We start from the raw sequence: 15,799 nt of genomic DNA on the forward strand, positions 1-15,799 counted from the left end.
TGCTCTTGTTGGGGGTGGGGAGTTAACATTTTTCATTTTGTGATAATGAAAATAATGCACTAGTAGGAAGGGAAAATGTTGTGGGATGTGGTTGAAGACACAGGCATGGGGCATAAGATGTAAGGATTGTAGGACATTGTGTTGAATGAAGGCTTCAATGCAATGGGAATCAAAATGAGTATGGCAGTGATATGACTAACATTTTGACACTTGATCATTTGATGCTTTTGAGGTGACCATTTTAGAGTTGAATAGTCACTGACAGAAGGTGATAGAAGTTAGGACAGAGATGTTGCATTGGAGATAGAAATGGATAATTCTGGGATTTTTCTGGAGGTGAGCTGACAGGATTTCCTGAGGTGCATGATAACAGGAAGACATCAAGTACAATGCCAACTTTTTAAACTTATAACTGGCTAAAGAATGTTGGGGGCTATGGAGAAGCATTTTGGGAGGGAAAAGAATCAATGATGGGTACATTAGATTTGAAAAGCTTGTTTGATACTATGTGGAAATAGGAGACCACTCACTAACTTTGGAATCAAAAGCTTTTAGATAGTGAAGGTGATAGGATAAGGTCAGTCACTCAGGGAAAGTATGTGTTTGAGAAAACAAGACAGCTTAGTTTGGAGCCTTGGCACTGCAACGTTTAGGAGCCATGTAGAAGAAAAGTGGCCAATCTGCTATGCAAAGGAGAAAGGATATCTATACAGAAGCCAAGAGAGCTAAGTATGTGAAGATAATCATTCTGGGGGTGCCTGGGTGGCTCAGTCGGTAAAGAGTCTGCTTTTGGCTCAGGTCATGATCCCATGGTCCTGGGATCGAGCCCCACATCAGGCTCCCTGCTCAGTGGGGAGCCTGCTTCTTCCTCTCCCTCTGCCTGGGGCTTCCGCTGCTTGTGTGCTCTCTCTGTCAAATAAGTAAGATCCTTTTTTAGAGAAAGGTAATCATTCTGTTGATTGCTTCTGCAAAATTGAGTAAGATGAGCATATGGTGTCCTTTAGGTTTGGCAATATGTAGGGCACTGTAGACCTTTTGAAAAGCCTGTTTGGTGGGCTGCTGGGGTCCTAAACCAGATTGGAGCAGCATAGGAGGAATTGGTAAGAGTAAGGCTCTGCTATCAGTCTTCCTGGTTTTGAAATCTGATCCTGCCACTATTGTGGAGGCTTTCTGCAAGTTTTGTAACATTTGTGTCTCAGTTACCTTATCTCTAGTGCCTCGTGTTCTCATACAGTTGTGATTAATAATTCATATTAAAGAAAATCTTAGTATTCTCTACATAATAAATGCTCAATAAATGTTCATCACTATTAGACTGAAATAGTGAACAAAGATAGGAAGAGGTGACAGCAAGTATAGACTACTTGAAATATCCTGCTGGAAGCCCAGAGTGAGTCAGCTTGAAGCAGATGTGAGGTTAAGGAAGGGATTTTGGTTGTTTATTTTTGGTTTGTTATTAAAGATAGAATATATAGAGTATATTTGTAAACTGGAAGTAACTTCAGAACAAAATACTTGAGAGGCTAAGAGAAGATGAACTGTTGCATAGATGATCCAGCTGGTGGTTGATAGGAACTGGCTTCTTTGAACAAGAAGGAAGAGAATATAAACATCATTGCAAGCACATCTGAAAATGTGGGGAGAATAAAAGGAGTTCTTAACCTGATTAATTATATTTTCTCAATGAACTATCAGATAAAGTTGTTTAGTTAGAATGAAAGGTGGAATATGTAAGATTCAAGATAAAAGGAGGTATGTTATACTTAAGAGTTGAAACCTGCTCAGCTCTTAAGGGTCTCCAGTAAAATGAAGACTCTTAAATTTTTCATTAAAAATCCCCTTTTCTTCATCAAGCAATCCTCATTTCATACATCCCTAAGATATGTCCGGTTTGAACCACAAAAAACCCCTGGGGATTTTATGGAGTTGACCAAGAACATACTAACGGTGACCTTTCTCCAGTGATTTCAGATGTTTGAGAAACTTACTCAGATGACCTGCTAAATGAAAGGGAATTATGAGAGTTTGTTAGTGAATGAAAGTTCTGTGTAATGAGATCATCCTCCTACAGAACTAAAAGATAAAATGCAGATGGTTGGAGGAGTGAATTTCAGGGCAAATTTTCATTAGCTGTTTAGAATTAATTAACATGGAGCCAGGGAGTTTTTGGCAATGCTACACCAGCAATCTTGTAGAAAATAGGTTGATGTGTGGAAACAGAAGAAAATACTGGAGACCAGAAAAAATATACCAAGGGTTAAATATTTATGCAAAAAGTTTTTTCAACAAATGTTTTTAAGGAATAGTGACTATGCAGCAATGGTAATGTCCACTTTGTGGAGTTAAGAAAAGAACTAAAATTTTGAGAAACAGGGGTACCTGGCTGACTCAGTAGAGCATGTGATAACTTTTTTTTTTTTTTTTTTTTTTTTAGGATTGATTGATTTGGGAGAGCGAAGGAGGAGGGCCAGAGGGAGGGAGAGAGAATCCTTAAGCAGACTCCACTCTGAGTGTAGGGCCTGAAGCACACTCAACTTCATGACCCTCAGATCATGACCTGAGCCGAAATGAAGAGTTGGTCACTTAACTGACTGAACCACCCAGGTACTCTGAGCATGTGACTCTCGATCTCAGGGTTGTGAGTTCAAGCTCCACATTGGGTGTAGAATTTACTTAAGAATAAAATTGAGGGGGGGGGCGCCTGGGTGGCTCAGTCATTAAGCATCTGCATTCCACTCAGGTCATGTACCCAGCATTCTGGGATTGAGCCCTGCATCAAGCTCCCTGCTCAGCGGGGAGCTTGCTTCTCCCTCTCCCACTCCTCCTGCTTGTGTTCCCTCTCTTGCTGCCTCTCTCTCTGTCAAATAAATAAATCTTAAAAAAAAAAAAAAGAATAAAATTAGGGGCGCTTGGGTGGCTGTCAGTTGAGAGTCTGCCTTCAGCTCAGGTCATGATCCCAGGGTCCTAGGTTCAAGCCCTGAGTTGGGCTCCGTGCTCAGTGGGGAGCCTGCTTCTCCCTTTCCCTCTGCCCCTCCCCCTGCTCCTGCCCTCTCTACCTCTCTCTCTCAAATAAATAAAATCTTTAAAAAAATAAAATTAAAAGAGGGCACCTGGGTGGCTAGTCAGTTAAGTGTCTGACTCGGTTTTGGCTCAGGTCATGATCTCAGGGTTGTGAGATCAAGCCCCATGTCAAGCTCCATGCTTAGTGATGAGCCTGCTTGAGATTCTCTCTCCCCTGCCCTTCCCACTCCTCATGCTATCTCTCTCTAAAATAAATAAATAAAATCTTAAAATTAAAGGGCTGCCTGGATGTCTTAGTCATTTAAGCATCTGACTCTTGATATCAGCTCAGTTTTTTTATTAAAGATTTTATTTATTTATTTGACAGACAGACAACGAGAGAGGGAACACAAGCAGGGGCAGTGGGAGAGGAAGAAGCAGGCTCCCAGCAGAGGAGCCTGATGTGGGGCTCGATCCCAGAACGCCGGGATCACGCCCCGAGCCAAAGGCAGAGGCTTAACAACTGAGCCACCCAGGTGCTCCTCAGCTCAGTTCTTAATCTCAGAGTCATGAATTCAAGCCCTGTGTTGGGCTCTGCACTGGGCATGGTGCCTACACAAATTTTTTAAAATTTAATTTAAAAATAATTTAAAAAGTAAAAAAGTTCTGAGAAGCAAACTTTTGTGAGCAAGTTATTAGGTCAAAGCATTCTAAGTCCCTTTTATATCAAGAAGATGGTGAAAGTGTGCATGTTAAAATAACAGGGTAGCCACTAAGAGAGGGAGAGGCAGCAGGGAAAGAGAACTTCTAAACTAGAAGAAAATGGAGTGAGAAAAGAACTAACTCAAAGAAAGGCAGGAAAGTGAAAAAAATCAAAAAAGAGATAAGTAGAAACCATAACAAATACTTGAAATAAATCTAAAATGCATCATTAATCCCAATAAGTGTAAATAGGCTCAACTTTTCAATTAAGATCAGAGATTGTGAAATAATGAGTTTTGGTTTTTGGTTTTTGTTGTTTCTGCTTTTTTGTTTTAAAGCAGCTATATGCTGTTTACCAGAGTCACATCTAAAAAGATAAGGACACAGAAAGGAGAAAAATACGGAGAAAGATGTACTAGGTACATAGCATACAAGAACAAAATAGTCTTTAAGGCAAACACATCGCTAGAGATAAAGTCATAGAGAATGGTAAAAATTCGAATTCACCAGGAAGGTAAAATGATTCTACTCTCATGTGGGTTTTTTTTTTCTTTTTTGTTTTTAGAGATGGAGAGAGTGCAAGCTGGGTTGTGGGGGGGGGGGGGCAGAGGGAGAGAGAATCCCAAGCAGGCTTCACACCCAGTGCAGAGCCTGGTGTGGGGCTTGATCTCACGACCCTGACATCATGACCTGAGCTGCAATCAAGTCAGTAGCTTAACCAAGAATCAATAGCTTAACCCACTCAGCCACCCAGGCACACCTAATGTATATTCTTTAAGTAAAAGGAACCACACAAAGAAATTGGCAAATTCACCAGATATTTTTGAAACTGTCTGGAGCAAAGCCAATTCAGTGTAAACTCATGATCATTTCTATCATTTAAAAATTCCTTATTCTTGAGTGTCTAAAAAGAGGAGATAGAGGTCTTTGGAAGAGATCAGAGTTGGTTCCCAAATTGTGTCATGGCATTGACCTGGCTTTTTCTACTTGATTTCCTCACCCATCAATTATGGATAACCATACATGCCTGGCCTAATTGGGCTATGTGTAAGTTGGAAGACTCATACTCTTTCTGAGAACCCTTTCACCTAATGTACGTTCAAGAGGAATATCTCTGGGCACCTGGGTAGCGCAATCGTTAAGCGTCTGCCTTCGGCTCAGGGCGTGATCCCGGCGTTGCGGCATCGAGTCCCACACCGGGCTTCTCCGCTGGAAGTCTGCTTCTTCCTCTCCCACTCCCCTGCTGTGTTCCCTCTCTCGCTGGCTGTCTCTCTGTCACATAAATAAATAAAAATAAAAATAAAATAAAATAAAATAAAATAAAATAAAATAAAATAAAATAATAAAAAAAGAGGAATATCTCTGTTTCTTTCTCCTAACCCGGGAGTGCCAAGACACATGAATAGAGTGGGGTGGGAAAACGACATGCACATACCTTTTATTACCCTCAGGTCACTTATTCCACTGTTCTTACATGTTTTTAGAGTGCAATAAAAATGGGCAATTTGCTAGAGTGTGGCAGGGAAGTCAGTAATACAAGATGTAAAATAACTATTTCTATACAAGGTACACTTTCTGAGCATACTCAGAATAAAATAAGGAAGGATGGTTAGCAAATGTTAAGAGTGATAATCCTGAGTAGCTGGAATTATAGATGAGTTTGGGTTTTTTTAAACTCTCCGCCCGCCCCTATCTTTTATTTTTTTAAAAAAAGATTTTATTTATTTATTTGACAGAGATAGAGGCAGCCAGCGAGAGAGGGAACATAAGCAGGGGGAGTGGGAGAGGAAGAAGCAGGCCCATAGCAGAGGAGCCTGATGTGGGGCTCGATCCCACAACGCTGGGATCACGCCCTGAGCCGAAGGCAGACTCTTAACCGCTGTGCCACCCAGGTGCCCCCGCCCCTATCTTTTAAAAAGTACATGTATAATAAAAGTGAACAACAGAAGTCCATTTTTTGAGTTCCTTATAGAATTCCTGTTTGGCCAACTTGGAGTTCTACTGGAATAAGTTTGGTAGTTTTTAAGCTTTCAAATCTGATTGCATAAATGAAACTGATACATAATTTCCCTTTTTAACTTAAGTTTGTAATCCACATGATATGTTCTCATTTATCACTGTTCTTTACCACTGTGAAAATATATGTGAGAAGAGGACTGGCCAGTTGAGTAAGTTTTCCAAGCAGATGATGATGATCTAAAGATAAAGGAAATTCAAAAATGAATGTACAGGTTTTCGGTGAATGAGGAGTGTTTTTATTCTAGGGCTGCCAGAGCAAAATACCACAAAACTTAAAACAAGCCATCAAGTATTTTGTTAACAAGCCACCAAGTTTTGTGGTATTTTGCTATTCTCTCCCCATTCTGGAGGCTAGAAGTCCAAAACTAGTAGGTGTGATCTGGGCCATGCTCCCTTTAGAGGCTGTGGAGAAGGCAGCTTCCTTGCTTCTTGTGGCCCCAGGCATTCCTGGTTTTGTAGTTGCATGGTCTCCTTCTCCTTGTCTCCTCTGTGTCTGTCTGCAAACCTCTCTCTCTTTATAAGGACATGAATTATTGGATTTAGGGCTTATCCTGATGCAGTGTGATCTCAACTTTATTACATCTGCAAAGACCTTGTTTCCAAATAAAGTCACGTTCATGGATATTAGGGTTAGGACTTAACCATATCTTTTCAGAGACATAATCCAACCCACAACCTGGAAATCTGTAAACCTAACTGAAACCGCAGTTTCTGTGAAAATAAGCTTAGATACGTAAGTCCTTAAAATTTCCAGCATGAGTTTGAGCAAATCTAGCTGGAAGGCATCAGTTTCTTTAACAAAAAAAGATCTGTGAGTTTTTCTCAAATCTATATTCCCAGAACGAGTTTTGAACATTACAGTATTTCAAAGTATATGAAGGGGTATTAACATAGGACATAGCTCTCACTGAAGAACTTCCATTGTGAGGATGAGGGATATAAATATGTAAGAAACAAAACAATGACGTCTGGGATCTATAGGATGTGAGGCATGGGGAATAAGCAACATCAACTCTAGTGGACGATAGGGGAAGAGAAATCCTCAGGAAAAGCATGGCTAAATTAAGGCAGAAAGTGGAGGTAGAACTTTTAGTGTTGAGGGTTAGCACATATCCAGCGTTTGTGATATGGCTGGCAATTTTAAGGGCAACATGAAACAATAGGCCCGGACAGTACTAGAGGGAAGTGTGAGTTAGGATGGTTGACTGCAGTGGCTGTGCTGACAAGTCTGAAAAGTGGGGCTGCAGGGGCTTCGCAGTTCTGTTTGGTTTGCTTTCTTATTTAAGGTCTCTGCAGACAGTCACAACCATCTTTTTCACCTGGAACCAGAACCAGTTTAAATTTCTCCTAACTTCATTTAAGTATAAATGGTTAAATGTCTGGGTACCTGGGTTACTGAGATAATTGAAGGATTCCTATCAGATACGTAATCTAGGAAGGAAAGGGTAGGAGAAGCTAAGTTTTTTTTTTTTTTTTAAGATTTATTTATTTTAGCGAGACTACCTGAGAAGGGGGGCGGGCGGGGGGCGGGGGGGAAGCAGTCTCCCCACTGAGCACAGAGCATGGAGTCCCTCAGGGAGGCCCTATCCCAGGACCCTGAGATCATGACCTGAGGTGAAACCAAGTGTCAGATATTTGACTGACTGAGCCACCCAGGTGCCCTGCAAAGTTTTTAAGATGACAGAGCCTTATAGAATGTGGTTATTGGTAAATGCAATCTCCATGTATCTCCCAGAGAAATCTAAAAATGGCTTTGGTTATCTCATTGCTATACAAAGAATAACTGTTTATAATTCAATTCTTTTTTTTTTTAAGATTTTATTTGTTTATTTGTCAGAGAGAAGGAGAGAGAGAGAGAGCACAAGCAGGGGGAGCAGCAGGCAGAGGGAGAAGCAGGCTCCCCGCTGAGCAAGGAGCCCAATGTGGGACTCGATCTCAGGACCCTGGGATCATGACTGAAGCCAAAGGCAGTTGCTAAACTGACTGAGCCACCCAGGTTCCCCTAATTCTTCAATTCTTGTCAAGAACAATCTGAATTCTTTATATCAATATTCAAGTTCTTTCATGTTTTGTTCACTTTCTACTTTTCTAGTTTTACCTATCACTGATTTAAAACATGTGCTTTATATGTGCCAATTGGTGTAGACAGTAGGAAAAAAGCCCCAGCAAAAGCCTGCTTTCTAACCAAAGAACAAGGAAAGGGTCAGCTTACTAAGAAAACTTTTATACAGTGACTGCTCTACTCCAGGAAAACACCATAGAAAAAAATGGGCTCTGCTTATGCCAGTGAAGACTGCATGGGGGACGTAGATTCCCACACTTGCCAGGCTATAAAAAGGTGCCCCAGCCCTACCTTCCCTTCACAGAGGTAGTGTCAGAAAAGGATATCACCCACACCGGGTGTGAGACAGTACCCCTCCCTTCCGTGGTATCAGTGTAAACCATTTGGAGAGTTGAGACTTCTACCCCCCACTCAGCAGTAATGAGGTACCCACACTCAGCGTCCCTACTGGGTCGTGTCAGAGAGGCCTACAGGGAAGTCAGGAGTTTCACCACTGCCCAGTGTTAATGAGGCCACACACACCCCTATAGTGTCAGTAGAGACCACCTGGGAACCAGTAACGATACAGTCCAATTTGTCCCAGCCAGGGAGCTTACCAGTGGATGCCTAATGGAGAGCTGGAACTTTTATCCCTGTTCAGCAATAACTAGGAGGCCTTCTTCTTCTCTGGTGTAAAAGAAGCCTGAGTGGAGAACATAGACTTCTACCCACGTTTGGCAGAGACAAGGTGGTAGCTCTCCTCTCTCAGCCATAACAAGTCAGAGGAAGCCAGCTAAAACTGAAGGTTTAAATAAGATCTAGTCTCATAACCCAATGCCCAAAATGTCCACGTTCCAGTAAAAAATCATACCCAAACCAGGAAAATCTCAACTTGAATAAAAATCAATAGATGTTTTGTCTTGAGCCTAAAACTGCTTTAAAAAATAGTCTCTTAAAAATATTAATAGAGGGGCACCTGGGTGGCTCAGTCTGTTAAGCGTCTGCCTTCAGCTCAGGTCATGATCTCCAGATCCTGGGATTGAGTCCCAAGTTGGGCTCCCTGCTCAGTGGGGAGTCTACTTCTCCCTCTCCCTGCTTGTGCTTGCTCTCTCTCCCTCTCAAATAAATAAATAAAATCTTAAAAAAATATATATTAATAGAGGGGCTGCCTGAGTGGCTCAGTTTGTTGGGCCTCCGACTCTTGATTTCAGCTCAGATCACAATCTCAGGTATCATGAGATCGAGCCCCACAACAGGTTCTGAGATGGGCGTAGAGCTTGCTTAAGATTCTATCCCTCTCGGGGAGCCTGGGTGGCTCAGTCATTAATGGCTGCCTTCAGCTCAGGTCATGATCCCAGGGTCTTGGGATCGAGCCCTGCGTCGGGCTCCCTGCTCGGTGGGGAGCCTGCTTCTCCCTCTCCCTCTGCCTGCTGCTTTCCCTGCTTATGCTCTCTCTCTGTCAAATAAATAAATAAAATACTTTATTTAAAAGATTTAAATAAATTAACAAAAAATATTAATAGGTGCCAACACAGATGACAGAGATCTTAAAATGATCTGACAAAGGTTTTTTTTATTTTTATTTATTTTTATTTTTTTAAAGATTTTATTTATTTGACAGAGATAGAGACAGCCAGCGAGAGAGGGAACACAAGCAGGGGGAATGGGAGAGAAAGAAGCAGGCTCATAGCAGAAGAGCCTGATGTGGGGCTCGATCCCAGATCGCCGGGATCACGCCCTGAGCTGAAGGCAGACGCTTAACCGCTGTGCCACCCAGGTGCCCCCTGACAAAGGTTTTAAAGCAGCCATTATTAATATGCCTTAATTAGCAATTGCAATAACACTTGAAACAAGTGAAAAATAGAAAGTAAATTTCAGCAAGAAATGGAAGACATAAAACTAAATGGAAATTTTAGAATTGAAATATACAATAACTGATATTAAAAAAAAGACAATGGGCTCAACAGCAGTATGGAAGGTACAGAGGAAAGACTCATTAAATTTTTTTAAGATTCATTAAATTTGAAGACAGACAATAGAAATTATTCAGTCTGACAGAAGAAACTAGACTGAAAACAAAACCTCAGATAAAACAAACGAACAAAATGGAGCCTTAGACCCGTGAGATTATAAGAAAAAATATAATATTCCTATCACAGGAGTCCTACAGGTGGAGAAAAGGAGGGCAGGGCTAAATAAGTAGTTGAAGAAATAATGGCTGGAAAATGTCTCAAATATGGCAAAAGACATCTATAACCTACAGATTCAAGAAGCTGATCAAAACCCAAACGGAGTAAAAAACCAAGGAAATCCAAGCCAAGACACATTATAATCAAATTTCTGAAAACTAAATATAAAGAAAAAGTCTTGAAAGCAGCGAGAGAAATGACATCTTATTTCTAGAAGGAAATGAATGACAGCAGATATCTCATCAGAAATCATGGAGAAAATGGCACAACGTTTTTCAAATGATGAAAGAAAAAACTGTTCAACCCAGAGTTTCTCTGTCTGGCTTAGATTTTAGCAGCAGCGGTGAGCCACAGATCCCAGTTGACCACACAATCACGAGGGTAAACAACCAATTCACTTGGAACCATTCTGTATCTGTACAACCATTCTGTTTTTCACTTTCAGTACAGTATTCAACAAATTATGAGATAGTCAACACTTTGTTATAAAATCAGGCTTGTGTTTGATGCTTTTGCCCAACTCAAGTGTTCTGAGCATCTTTAAGGTACGCTAGGCTAAGCTATGATGTTTGATAGGTTAAGGGTGTTAAATGCATTTTTGCCTTGTGATGTTTTCAATTTATGATGAGATTATCTGGATGTAAACCCATCACAAGTCAAGAAAGATCTATACACACATCTAAGTTCTCCCAGTCCACATCGAGTTGATATTTTACTACTTTGAGTAAAATGTAAGCCTCACAACCATAAAGTCCTTTTTAAATCTTCTCTATGTTTAATGTTATATCTATATACACTGACAACTCTTAAAGGGATAAATAATGTTTTTATATTTATCCAGATATGTACCACTCCTGTTGGTCATCCTTTATTTCTTAAGTTCCAAGTTTCCATTTATTTTTCTTCAGCCTGGTGAACTTTAGCATTTCCTTCAAAGTAGGGATATTGTCAATGAATTCTCTTCCTTTTCCTTCCAAGAAGAAAATTCACCAAGGTATTCACCAAAGGTATTCTCCAAGAACACCTTTATTTCACCCAAATTCCTAAAGGACATTCTCACTGGATAGAGAATTATTGTTTGGCAGTTCTTTTTTAAAAAGATTTATTTATTTATTTATTTATTTATTTATTTATTTATTTATTTATTTTAGAGAGAGAGGGGGTGGGGAGGGGCAGAGGGAGAGGGAGAGAGAGAATATCAAGCAGAGTCCCTACTGAGTGCAGAGCCTGAAGCAGGGCTCAATATCAGGACCCATGAAATCATGACCTGAGCCGAAATCACCAGTCAGATACCTAACTGACTGAGCCACCCAGGCACCCTGATTGGCAGTTCTTTTTTATTTTTATTTTATTTTAATTTTATTTTATTTTATTTATTTTATTTTATTTTAGATTTATTTATTAATTTATTTGAGAGAGAGAGAGAGAGAGCACAAGCAGGGGGAGCAGCAAAGGGAGAGGGAGAGGGAGCAGCAGACACGGAGCCTGACCGGGGGCCTCATCCTGGGACCCTGAGATCATGACCTGAGTAGAAGGCAGATAATTGACCGACTGAGCCACCTAGGTGCCTCCTGGCATTTATTTTTTAATATCACTTTCAGAATATTGTTTCCTTGCCTTCTGGGCACTATTTTTTTTTCTTATGAGAAGTCCACAACCATTTGATTTATTGCTCCCCTACGTGTATTGTGCTATTTTTGTCTGACTGGTTCTAGTTTTTTTCAGTACCTTTATTTATTTTTTTAGCAGTCTGATTACAATGTGGCTAGGTATGATTTTCTTTGAGTTTAGTTGTTTGTCAAGAAAATTACCTTGAGGGGCACCTGGGTGGCTCATAGTTAAGCATCTGCCTTCAGCTCAGGTCATGAGCTCAGGCTCCTGGAATCGATCCTGGAGTAGGGCTCCCTGCTGGGTGGCAAGCCTGCTTCTCCCTCTCCCTCTGCCCCTCCCCCCACTTGTGTTCTCTCTCTCTCAAATAAATAAATAAAATCTTTATTAAAAATTCCCTTGATCGGGGTACCTGGGTGGCACAGCGGTTGGGCGTCTGCCTTCGGCTCAGGGCGTGATCCCGGCGTTATGGGATCGAGCCCCACATCGGGCTCTTCCGCTATGAGCCTGCTTCTTCCTCTCTCACTCCCCCTGCTTGTGTTCCCTCTCTTGCTGGCTGTCTCTATCTCTGTCGGATAAATAAATAAAATCTTTTTAAAAAAATTCCCTTGATCATGTAATTTATGTCTTTCACCAAATTTGGGAAGTGTTTAGCTATTATTTCTTCAGAAATTTTTTTAGTACATGTCTTATGCTCTTTTCCTTCTGGGACCCCAATGACATGAATGTTGGGCTTTTTGATATTATCCCATAGGTCCCTGAGGTTTCTGTAAATTATTTTCAAAAATTTTCACTGTTACTTATACCCAATAATTTTCATTGATTTGAAATCTATGAAGCCTGCTATTAATGTGACTATTACAAGTTAATTTTTAGTAGTGTTTATACGGCATATCTTTTCCTATCCTTTTACCATTAACCTAGCTATATCATTGCATTTCTGATGGATTTTTTATTTTTTTTATTTGACAGAGAGAGCACAGGCAGCGGGAGAGGCAGTCAGAGGGAGAGGGAGAAGCAGGCTCCCCTGTGTGGGGCTTGATGACCTGAGCTGAAGGCAGATGCTTAACCAACTGAGCCACCCAGGTGCCCCTCTGATAGATATCTTTAGACAATATACAGTTGGGCAATTGTTTTCAATATAATTAGGGAAAATCTGTCTTTTATTTGGTGTGTTAGGACCCTTTACATTTTTAAAAAAAGATATTTATTTATTTGTTTATTTGAGAGAGAACGAGGACATGCAGGGGGAGGGGCAGAGGGAGAGGGAGAGGGAGAAACAGATTCCCTGCTGAGCTGGGAGCCAGCCCAGGGCTCCATTCCAGGACCCCGAGATCATGACCCTAGCCAAAGGCAGACGCTTAACCGACTGAGCCATCCTGCTGTCCCAGGACTCTTTACATTTAATGTAATTATTGATAAGGTTAGATTTAGGTCTATCATTTTATTATTTGTTTTATGTTGGTCCCTCTGTGCTTTGTTTTTCTATTCCCTCCATCCTGTTTTCTTTGGATTATGTGAATTGTGAGATAGTAAGAAATATCTATTTGGTCTCTGTCTCTAGTTCCTGACAGAGAGCTCCTAAAACCCTTGTAATTTCTTGAGTGACAGGGGTGCTAGAAACATCTTTTGTTCTAATGTGGTGACTCTTGGTGGGCTTCTAGATAGCTGCAGAATGGGGGCTGGTTACTAGGAAGACCAAACCATGATTAGAATCTTGGAACTTTCAGTCCTACCCTCTCATCCTCCAGGGAGGGGAAAGGGGCTGGAGACTGAATTAAGCATCCATCATGCTTATATGATGAAGCCTCCAAAAAATCCCTAAACTAGGGGGTTTGAGAGTTTCTGGATTAGTGAACTGTTGGGTTTGGCCAGCAAACCCTGAGAGGGCAAATGAAAAGGTTACTCCCAACACCTTAGTAGGAGAAAGGAGAGGGGAGAGGCCTGGGGGCCAGACGCTCTAGTGGCAAAAGGCTTTGAGCCAAGATCTGTCTCCACATTTTTGTGAGTTTAATTAACACACCACATACAAGGCAAGGAGTTCATGAAGTATGTGACCAGTACAGGTGCCTGCATTTAAGCATTTACTCTCTGGAAGAGACCCTTGAGCCTCAGTAAGAATCTGGCCTCATTCAGCCAAGAAACTTAAGAGGAGGCCCAGCATTCCTGGCACTCCTCCTCCGCTTTTCAGTGAGTCTCATCCAGGGAGGCATATACAAGTCAGGATTTATCTATCCAGGCACTGTGAATCCCCTCAGTGAACAGATCCAGGTGCTGGGAGGGTAGTATACCCCAACTCCACAGGTACAGAAGCTCTTGTACTCAGGACTCTTATGAACCTTGTCCTGTGTATATCTTCAACTGGCTGTTCATCTGTATCCTTTATAATACCCTTTATAATAAACCTGGAAACATAAGTAACATTTTTTCTGAGTTTTGTGAGCCATTCCAGCAAATTATTGAAACTGAGGGGGTGTATATGGAAACCCTGGACTTTATTAGCCAAGCTGGACAGAAATGTAGGTACCCTGGGGACCCGTTACTTGAAAGTAGTGTCTGAAGTGAGGACACTCTTGTGGGATTCAGCCCTTAAACTTGTGGAGTCTGACACTGACTACCCAGAGTTATTGTCAAGAATTGGACTAAATTATACCAGTTGGTGTCCAGAGTTGGAAAATTGATTGATGTGGGGGGAAAAAGCTCTACACATTTGATGCTAGTTGTATTATGAGTGGAGAAACAGTTTTCCATTAGAATACATTTTAGTGGGGTGACTGGGTGGCTCAGTTGGTTAAGCAACTGCCTTCGGCCCAGGTCATGATCCTGGAGTCCTGGAATTGAGTCCTGCATTGGACTCCCTTGCTCAGCAGGGAGTCTGCTTCTCTCTCTGACCCGCACTCCTCTCATTCTCTTTCACTCTCTCTCAAATAAATAAATAAATAAAATCTTTTAAAAAAAGAATACTTTTTAAATTACATTTTAATTTATGTCTTGTCTATTTGGCTTTATTTCTTCGTATTTTTAAAAGTGGTTCCTCTAGGGGGCGCCTGGGTGGCACGGCGGTTAAGCGTCTGCCTTCGGCTCACGAAGCGTCTGCCTTCGATCCCAGAACGCCGGGATCGAGCCCCACATCAGGCTCCTCTGCTATGAGCCTGCTTCTTCCTCTCCCACTCCCCCTGCTTGTGTTCCCTCTCTCGCTGGCTGTCTCTATCTCTGTCAAATAAATAAATAAAATCTTAAAAAAAAAAAATAAAAGTGATTCCTCTAGATATTAAAACACATATTCCTGTGTTGTCACAGTTTACTAAAAGTTAGTATCTGACAACTTCAGGTATAATGTATAAGCCTTAAAGCCTCCCCACTTCATTTTATAGTTGTCATATGTACTACATCTATATATAATGAAAACCTTACCAGAGAATGTAATACTTTTTGAAGCTATACATATTTTAAATAATTTCAGAAGGGAAAAATAGTCTCATATCTTCCCAGGTATTTACCATTTATGTTGCTTTTTCTTACTTTCTGAAGTTCCAAGTTTCCCCCTTCTTTCATTTCTATCCCACTTTAACAATTTCTTTAGCATTTCTTTTAGAATAAGGTGCTGGTAATGAGTTTTCTTAATGTTCCTTCATCTAAGAATGTCTTTATTTCAATTTATTTCCCCAAAGATATTTTCACTGGTGTTATAGATTGGCACATTTATTTTTTTTTTTAAAGATTTTATTTTATTTATTTATGTGACAGAGAGACAGCCAGTGAGAGAGGGAACACAGCAAGCGAGTGAGAGAGGAAGAAGCAGGCTCCCAGCAGAGGAGCCCGATGTGGGACTCGATCCCGGAACGCCGGGATCACGCCCCGAGTCGAAGGCAGACGCTTTAACGACTGCGCTACCCAGGCGCCCCTAGATTGGCACATTTAAAAAAATTTTTTTTATCAGCTCTTTAAACATACTGCTTTCCCGTCTTCTGGTCTTTAAGGTTTCTGATGGGAATCCACAACCATTTGAATCATTGTTCCCCTATTTGTAATGTGTTCTTTTTCTCTGGCTCCTTTCAAAATATTTTGTTTGTTTAAACAATTTGGTGTGTCTGGGCATGATTTTATTTGTGTTTATCCTGTTTGGGGTTTACTGAGCTCCTTGAACTTTTAAATTTATGTTTTGCACCAAATGTCAGAAAATTTCAGCCATTATTTTTTTCCCTATTTTTTTCTGCATCGATCTCTCCCTCCTCAATTT

This window comes from Ursus americanus, chromosome 21, assembly GCF_024610735.1.
Source record: "Ursus americanus isolate L20-20 chromosome 21, mUrsAme1.1.p, whole genome shotgun sequence".
Taxonomy (NCBI): domain Eukaryota; kingdom Metazoa; phylum Chordata; class Mammalia; order Carnivora; family Ursidae; genus Ursus; species Ursus americanus.